Source organism: Chionomys nivalis, chromosome 8 (genome assembly GCF_950005125.1).
Source record: "Chionomys nivalis chromosome 8, mChiNiv1.1, whole genome shotgun sequence".
In the NCBI taxonomy this organism is placed as follows: Eukaryota; Metazoa; Chordata; class Mammalia; order Rodentia; family Cricetidae; genus Chionomys; species Chionomys nivalis.
In genome coordinates, this window is record NC_080093.1 from 94,122,319 (window position 1) to 94,131,138 (window position 8,820).

Here is an 8,820-nt window from a genome sequence, read left to right on the forward strand (position 1 = left end):
CCATTTGTGTTAAATCAGCCCTACTTCTCCAGTCCAGCCATGAGCACTGAAATTGCATATTCTGTGGACCCAAATAAAGCAATCTGCTCACTTGCCCCGAAGAACAGTTACTGTTCTATACCTACAAAGAAAATGTCTACTGAAATCTTTGGCCTCATCCTTTTCCTCACTCAGAAAGTTTTGTTTTATTCCCTGTTTTACAGTTGAGCTCATGGAATAAATCTAGATATTATCATCAACATACATAACACCTACAACAAATATAAAAATGTATGGAAATACACGGGCACATGCACACATACAGCTAGTGCTCTAAACATGTGAGAAAATTTCTCTTATTCCATACTGAGACATGATTCTATGTGAATTTTTTCAACCTGAATACAGTTAACATTTCCTTCAATTCTCAGATAGTTCTGGAAATATGGTGGATCATAATTTTGTAATTACCTTGCTCCTGCTCCTTGCTGCCGTTGTGCCAATTCCAATGTTAGAAAAATTTTGGTTGCAGGGCAGTCCATATGCTAAACTGAAGATAAGACAAGAGTATCCTTCTTTATATTATTTTTAATTCTTTTCTGTTGTATGTTTTAAAGCATGCAAAATAATACATCAAGTATATAATTCACCTATCACCACCCCATAGAAAGCATCCTCTGGGTATGTGTGTGTGTATGTGATTCAGGCATTTGGGATCTACTCTCCCACCAACTTTGTCAATTCCTACTCTGTCTATTAGAGCTCTGTTCTTATGCAATTTTCATCCTTTGACCTATTCCGTCCCGTTTCATAAGCTTGATTATCTGTATTGATGTTTTTCTATTCTGTTTATACACATAATTATATTTGACTTGTTAGCCATTTGTGCCTTGATCCCTCTGCTGTTGTTCTTTCCAGGCTAGTTTTATTCTATTTGTAGGTTATTACTTTATTTCATTTGGGGGTTCAAGTACAAGTTGTTAGCAGTGAGACTGAGAGAAAAATATCAGCAAAGCACTCAAGCAGTGGCCACTGCTGAAGACAGAGTCGAAAGAGAAAAGACTCGAACCACACTCTCACTTCCTCACATAATTAAAGAAAATTTCCTGAGGACAAGGTGATTTTCTTTATATCGTCTTAGCTATAGATATCAAAAATTGTTTCCCAGTGGCAAGTTGATCTAAAAATTGTTGGAAAAAAGATTAAGGGGGATATTAATCTAAGGGATACTTAATGTGTCCCTCATTACTAATAAACTGAAACTACTGCCAAATTATACACTTACTAAGTATAATGACTTTAATCTCTTATATATTTAATCTATATATTAATAGATAATGTAATAAAATTCCATCTCCTTATTTACAATTGAAAATCAATATTTACCTGAGTTTAATGAATTAGGCAACTTCATCAGCAGCACGTTTTAGTAAGCCACCATTAGCCCATTTTCCAAGTAACTAACAGTTGTATTTATTTCTTTCTGACTAAACTTTCTGCTGTCAATAAGTCATCTTCTCTTTCTATTTCTATTTCTGTGCCTACCTCTTTGTCTCTGCTCATTTACACTTTGACTGTCCTAATCGTCTCTGTTCTATTTCCTATTGCTATTTCTATTTCGGTCTTTATCTAAATTTATGTCTTTTCAGATCTTGGTATTTCTGTAGGTCTTTGTCTAGAGGTCTACAATGCTGTGCCATGTGGTGCTGATCTTGATATCTCAAATGGCTGAAAGACACTTAAAGAAATGTGTGACATCCTTAGCCATCAGGGAAATGCAAATCAAAATAACTCTGAGATACCATCTTACTCCAGTTAAAATGAATAAAATCAAAAACAGTAATGATAACTTATGCTGGAGAGGAAGTGTAGCAAGGAGAACACTACTCCATTGTTGGTGAGAATGCAAACTTGTACAACCACTCTGGAAATCGGTGCGGCGGGTTCTCAGAAAATGGGGAATCAACCTACCTCAGGACCCACTCTTGGGCATATACCCAAAGGATGTTGAATCATACTACAAGGACATTTTTTCAATTATGTTCATAGCAGAATTATTTGTAATAGCCAAAACCTTGAAACAACCTAGATGTCCCTCAACTGAAGAATGGATAAGAAAATGTGGTACATTTTCACAATGGAGTACTAATCAGCATTAAAAAACAATGACAACTTGAAAATTGCATGCAAACAGATGGAACTAGGAAAAAACCATCCTAAGAGAGGTAACCCAGATCCAGAAAAATGAGCATGGTATATACTCACTCATAAGTGGATACTAGCTATAAAGCAAAGAATCACAAGCCTATAGCCCATAACCCTAGAGAAGCTAAGTAACAAGGTGAACCCTAAGAGAAAGATCTATAGATCCCCCTGAGAAGGGGAAATAGATAAGATCTCCTGACAAAATTGGGAGCATGTGGGTGGGGGAGAAGAGAGGGTGGATTAGGAAGAGGACAGGAGGAGAGGGGGAGTAGAACTTGAGGGAACAGAATAGTAGAGCTAGAGAAAGGACAGAGTTGAAGAGCAAGGAAAGAGACATTTTAATTGAAGGAGTCATTATGGGGCTAGCAAGAAACCTGGCTCTAGAGAAATTCCCAGGAATTCACAAGGATGACCCCAGCTAAGACTATAAGCAATAGAGGAGAAGGTGCCTGAACTGGCCTTGCCCTGTAGTCAGATTCATGACTATATTAAATATCACCATAGAACCTTCATCTACCAACTGATGGCAGCCAAGCACTGGGCTGAGCTCCCAAAGTCCAGTTGAAGAGTGGGAGGAGTGAGAATATGAGCAAAGAGGTCAAGGCCATGATGGGGACACTCACTGAAACAGTCTACCTGAGCTAACGGGAGCTCACCAACTCCAGCCAGACAGAGATGGAACCGACATGGGACCAAACTGGACTCTCTGAATGTGGATGACAGTGTATGGACGGGGCAGACTGTGGGGCCACTGCAGATAAATCCCATGGCATCAGTATTTATCCCTATTGCTTGTACTGGCCTTTTGGGAATCCATTCTCTTTGGATGGATTCCTTACTCAGCCTAAATATAATAGGGAGGGCCTTGGACTTTCCTCAGAGCAATGTGCCTTACCCTCTCTGAGGAGTGGATAGGGGGTGGAGTGGAGGAAGAAAGGTAGAGGGAATAGGAGGAGGGGAGGGACTTGGAGCTGGGATTGGTATGTAAAATGAAAAAAGTTTCTTTTCTTTTTGTTCTTTTTTTAAAGGTGTATGTCATTGCTGCCTGGTCCGTTAGAATGGCCAGTGTGGTTGTTTTACTTTTTTGATTCTCAGGCAAGCTTTATTAAAATACAAATGAAATGTTGCTACAGATTCCTCTTTCCCCATATTTTAACTAGGATTTGTTTGCTTGTTTGCTTGGTCACCATCTGAATGCATAATATGGAATCTGAAGGTGGTTTTTTAATTGGTGTTTCTCTGATGGCTAAGGATGCAAAACACTAACAGACATTTATTTGACATTTATGCTTATTTTGATAGCTGTCTGTTTGCTTGATTAGCTCATCTTGATTTATGGTAATGTTTATATTTGTACTTCTTCATGTACTCTAGCTATGAACCCCTGTGTGATGTGCAGTTTGTGATATTTTCCTCTCTCATCACTCCTCCAAGCATTTAGTGTGCTACACAGAAGTTTACTAACTTCATGTAATCATGTTTCTTTTTTTTTTATTCTTTTTTACTTAAAATTTCCAACTGCTCCCCGTTTCCCATTTCCCTCCCCCTCCTCCCACATATTGCCCCCTCCCCCTGTTCCCCTCTCCCTATTCCCACTCCACTTCTCCTCCCCCTAGTCCACTCCCCCTCCCTCTCGATACTGAAGAGCAGTCCAAATTCCCTGCTCTACATGAAGACCAAGGTCCTCCCACTTCTATCTAGGTCCAGGAAGGTGAGCATCCAAACAGGCTACGCTCCCACAAAGCCAGTTCATGTATTAGGATCGAAACCTAGTGCCATTGTCCTTGGCTTCTCATCAGCCTTCATTGTCCGCCTTGTTCAGAGAGTCCAGTTTCAACCCATGCTTATTCAGTCCCAGTCCAGCTGGCCTTGGAGAGCTCCCAATAGATCAGTTCCACTGTCACAGTGGGTGGGTGCACCCCTCGTGGTCCTGATTTCCTTGCTCATGTTCTCCCTCCTTCTGCTCCTCATTTGGACCTTAAGAGCTCAGACGGTTGATCCAAATTGGGTCTCTGTCTCTCTCTCGATCCATCGCCAGATGAAAGTTCCTGTGCCATTCTCCTTGGCCTCTCGTCAGCTCTCATTGTCCACCACATTAAGAGAGTCCGGTTTTATCCCATGTTTTTTTCAGTAGCAGTCCAGCTGGCCTTGGTGAGCTCCCAATAGATCGGCCCCCCTGTCTCAGTGGTTGGGTGCACCCCTCATGGTCCTGACTTCCTTGTTCATGTTCTCTCTCCTTCTGCTCCTCATTATAACCTTGGGAGCTCAGTCCGGTGCTCCAGTGTGGGTCTCTGTCTCTATCTCCATCCATCGCTAAATGAAGGTTCTATGGCGATATGCAAGATATTCATCAGTATGATTATAGGATAGGTTCATTTCAGGTTCCCTATCCTCAGGTGCCCCAATGAGCTAACTGGGGACATTGCCCTGGGCTTCTGGTAGCCATTCCAGGTTCAAGTCTCTTGCCAACCCTTAGGTGGCTCCCTTAACTAAGGTATGAGTTTCCCTGCTCCCCCATCCAACCTTCCTTTACCCCCAATCACCCCGATTCCCCCAGTTCCCCTCATCCTCTCCTTCACACTTTTCTCTCCCCATCTCCCCTCATCCCCATCCCACCCCACCCATCATGTTTCTTTATATTTATTATTACAGTGGATTCTTTTCAGAAAGGTTTATGCCTCTATCTTGATATATTTTTCTGTATTTTTGTCTATCAGTTTCAACATTTTGGGTCTTGTATTAGGTATTTATTCATTGTGAGTTGATTATTTCTCAGAGAAAATAGATTTATTTTCATCTTTCTATGTGGATGAAAGTCTCATAGCTTTCTGTTATGAGACTTTTACCAGAGTTTCCTCTTACATCTTTAATTTATCTTGTTTCTCCTGTGAGTTTTCTAAGAGTTAAGCTTTCTAATTTTTCTGTGGCTACAATTTTAGAGCAGTGCAAACCTAAGACAATAATAGTGGACATTTTAACAACACTCAGACTCCTCTGACTTTAGAAGAATCTATGTGTTTTCCTTATCTTGAATTTTTTCAGGCAAATGGATAGAGCTAGAAAACATCATTTTAGGTGAGGTAACCCAGATACAGAAAAACAATCATCACATGTACTTACTCATAAGTAGTTTTTTAACATAAAGCAAAGAAAACCAGCCCACAAAAACTCGACACCAGTGTGGTGGATCCAGTGCACGTCAGCTTGCAAACCCATTTTCTCTACATTTTTCCAACTACGGACTCATTAAAGAATGACATTCCCTCTCAAGATACTTGATTCATCAGTACACATGTGATGTAGGTGTACTTAACTGTGTTTGTCCTTTCATAGAGTAAGAGAAGTTAACGGATTAATAAACATACATATTTCTGTTCAATAAAGTTTTCAATATGTGTGTAAAACATGAACATGTACAAAAAATTTTTAAAATGTACTTAATAGTATTGTGACTGATAACTCAAATGCAGTATTTCACCCAGTTTGCCTTACAATCTGAAATGTAAGGATTTTTAAAGATGGATCAGGAAGATATTTTGGAAGTAATTCTGTGAAAGAATGTAAGAAGTGTTATATGTATAATATTCATGGGGGAATATAAATTTTGAAGCCAGAGTCATCTGAAATAGGTCTTCTTTTTTATTTTATTTTCATTTTTATTGAGCACTACATTTTTTTTCTGCTCTGCTCCCTACCTCTCCCCTCCCCTTTAACCCTCTCCCAAGCTCCCCATGCTCCCAATTTACTCAGGAGATCTTGTCTTTTTCTCCTTCCCATGTAGATTAGACCTATTTAAGTCTCTCTTGGGTTCCTCATTGTTATATTAGGTATTGAAAAATTACTGAACAGAAATGTGTATGCTTATTAATCCTTTAACTTCTCTTACTCCATGAAAGGACAAACACAGTTAAGTACACCTACATCACATGTGTACTGATGAATCAAGTATCTTGAGGGGGAATGTCATTCTTTAATGAGTCCGTAGTTGGAAAAATGTAGAGAAAATGGGTTTGCAAGCTGACGTGCACTGGATCCACCACACTGGTGTCGAGTTTTTGTGGGTTGCATGTGACATCCATCATATATATCGCCATACTGTTTGCATCTATAATTTTCTCTGTGTATCAGAGAGTTTAAGTTTTTAGTTGTCTCCTAAATCCAAAAACTTTCCTGAATCCCTTTATAGGAAGTAAATATTTTGTGTCTAACTCTGTACAAATTGCTTACCAGCAGAGAATCAACACTCAACTTCGACTTTAGCTTGTTGCTTGGTAAGGAAGTCTTATAAGTCATTGACATTCACAGAACATGAAATTTTGCTGAAATTAATGTGAGTGTGAACACTTATTTTCCTTATATAATTTTTCATAATATAAACTTCCTAATAAATTATTTAGAAACAAACCAATAACATCTGTTCTAAGATCCTTGCATTTTATTTGATGATCTCTTTTGACACTGATTTCTATTCCATTCATCAAATAAAAAAGAAATATTCCTAATTCTTTAAACTTTTTTCTGACTGCCACTTAAAAATGACTTGTCTAAACTATATGTTCTTAATATATTGTATATTACTATGAAAGCAATTAAGTAAAATAGTTTTGAAAAAGCTATGAAACATTTAGAAATGAGGCAAGGAATCTTGGTATTCCATATTATTCTTCTGACCATGTAGCATCTCCCCTAGGTACCTTTGGCAAAGTGTGGAATACAGAGCACAGAGTCCAGGATATGGGAATTGTAGATTAAAATATCAACTCTGCTCCATGTTAGATGTGTGGACTAAGTGAATCTAGACCTTCATTTAACCATATTTTAATTGTATTGTAAATAATGGTATATACTTCACTAGGCTGTTTTGAAGGATAGATAGAACACATCTTGTGGGCCATTAGTAGAAAACAGCAAAAACTATCAGGAAATGTCAGTTATTTTGAGTAATAGTTTTATTTCTTCATCACTACTATTTACATTTACCTATTAGAATATAATTCTTGTGGAAAAGCATGGAATATTTGTCTTTTAAACAGAAAGCATCTAAATACTTAGTAAAAAATATTGCTATATATAAAAACCACCTTGGAAACTGCCACATCTAATGGGGATTCTCCAACCACATTTGCTTTTGCAGCAAGAAAACCACACCAGACTTTTCAGAAGTTAAGAGAAATCTCTGTTTATTTTGTATGGAGCAAACTAAGGATAGCCTTTTGGATTTGTTTTGTTTATAAACTATAGATGATGGGGTTGAGCACAGGGGGTAAAATAAGGTAAACATTGCCCATCATAGAATGGACTACTTTGGGGGCTGACTGACCATAGCGATGCACCAGGGACAGGCTAAACATAGGGATGTAGAGAATAGCAACTGCTCCAATGTGGGACACGCAGGTGCTGAAGACCTTGTACCGTTCTCCAGAGGAAGCAATAGTGAGGACAGAACGGATGATCAGTATATAAGACAAGACAATGCAAGAAATGTCTAACCCTATGGTCAGAATGGCCTCAACTAATCCACAAATGCTGTTGGCCCGAGTGTCTGAACATGATAACTTAATTACATCTGGATGATAACAGTAGGAATGGGAGAGGGTAATCACTCTACAGAAAGAAACGGGCTTAAGGAGCAAAAGTAGAGGAACTATTAATATTATAGCACGCATAATCACTAGAAAACCCATCTGAATGATTCTAGAATTAGTAAGAATTGTAGTGTATCTAAGAGGATTACAGATTGCTATGTAACGGTCAAAAGCCATAGCCACCAACACCCCAGATTCTATACATGTGAACCCGTGAAGAAAAAACATCTGAACAATGCACCAGTCTAGACTGATTTCATTTGCATGAAACCACAGGATTCTCAAGGTGGTTGACATTGTAGAAATAGTCAAACCCAGGTCAGTGACTGAGAGCATGGAGAGAAAATAGTACATAGGTTCATGCAGACTCTGCTGGGTCACAATGATAAAGAGGATCATGCTGTTCCCAGAGAGGGCAGTGGCATAAAGGCTGAAGAAGGGGATGGAGATCCAGGCATGAGCAGACTCTAGGCCAGGAATGCCAGTCAACTAGAAAGTTGGTAATTTCATTGTGAAGTTGCTCGAGAATTCCGTGTTGTCCTGCATTTGTAGCATTTGTCTTACAATACTCATATCCAAATAAGTAACAAGCTTTAGTGTCTGTCATAAAGAGTGTTTAGACAATTTTCTGATTAAAAATAACCACTCTAGAAAATAAAGTTCTTTATCCAAAACACTACAATGTATTAATCTAGCAATTATAACTAGAAGCATTTAGGAAAGACAATGTTTTTTTCCTTAAAAGGAGAAAATATACTCACATAATTCTGCACACTTATAAATTTGTTTTTATATTCACAGACTTTTAAGTTCCACCAGATTATGTGCACACAGTCATTTCTGGGAATGTAGCAAATAGGAATGTTTCAGTGTGGGAGACTCAGTTCCTAGAACACAGAAAAAGAAGTGCATTTTATTCGAATATGCTGTGCATAAAGTGTGCAAGGGAAACCTACGTAAATATGCTCGTGTATTTGGCATTGTTCTGCCTGTGTGACACTCTAGACATAGATCTCTAGAAATCGATCATTTTAATCACACAGAATAGAAG

At 38.5% G+C, this 8,820-nt stretch overlaps 1 pseudogene; it reads right to left on the reverse strand.

Annotated features, from left to right (window-relative positions):
* Positions 1-7,364: 7,364 nt before the first annotated feature.
* On the reverse strand, positions 7,365-8,324 carry LOC130880557 (olfactory receptor 51F1-like; annotated as a pseudogene).
* Between the last annotated feature and the right edge of the window lie 496 nt (positions 8,325-8,820).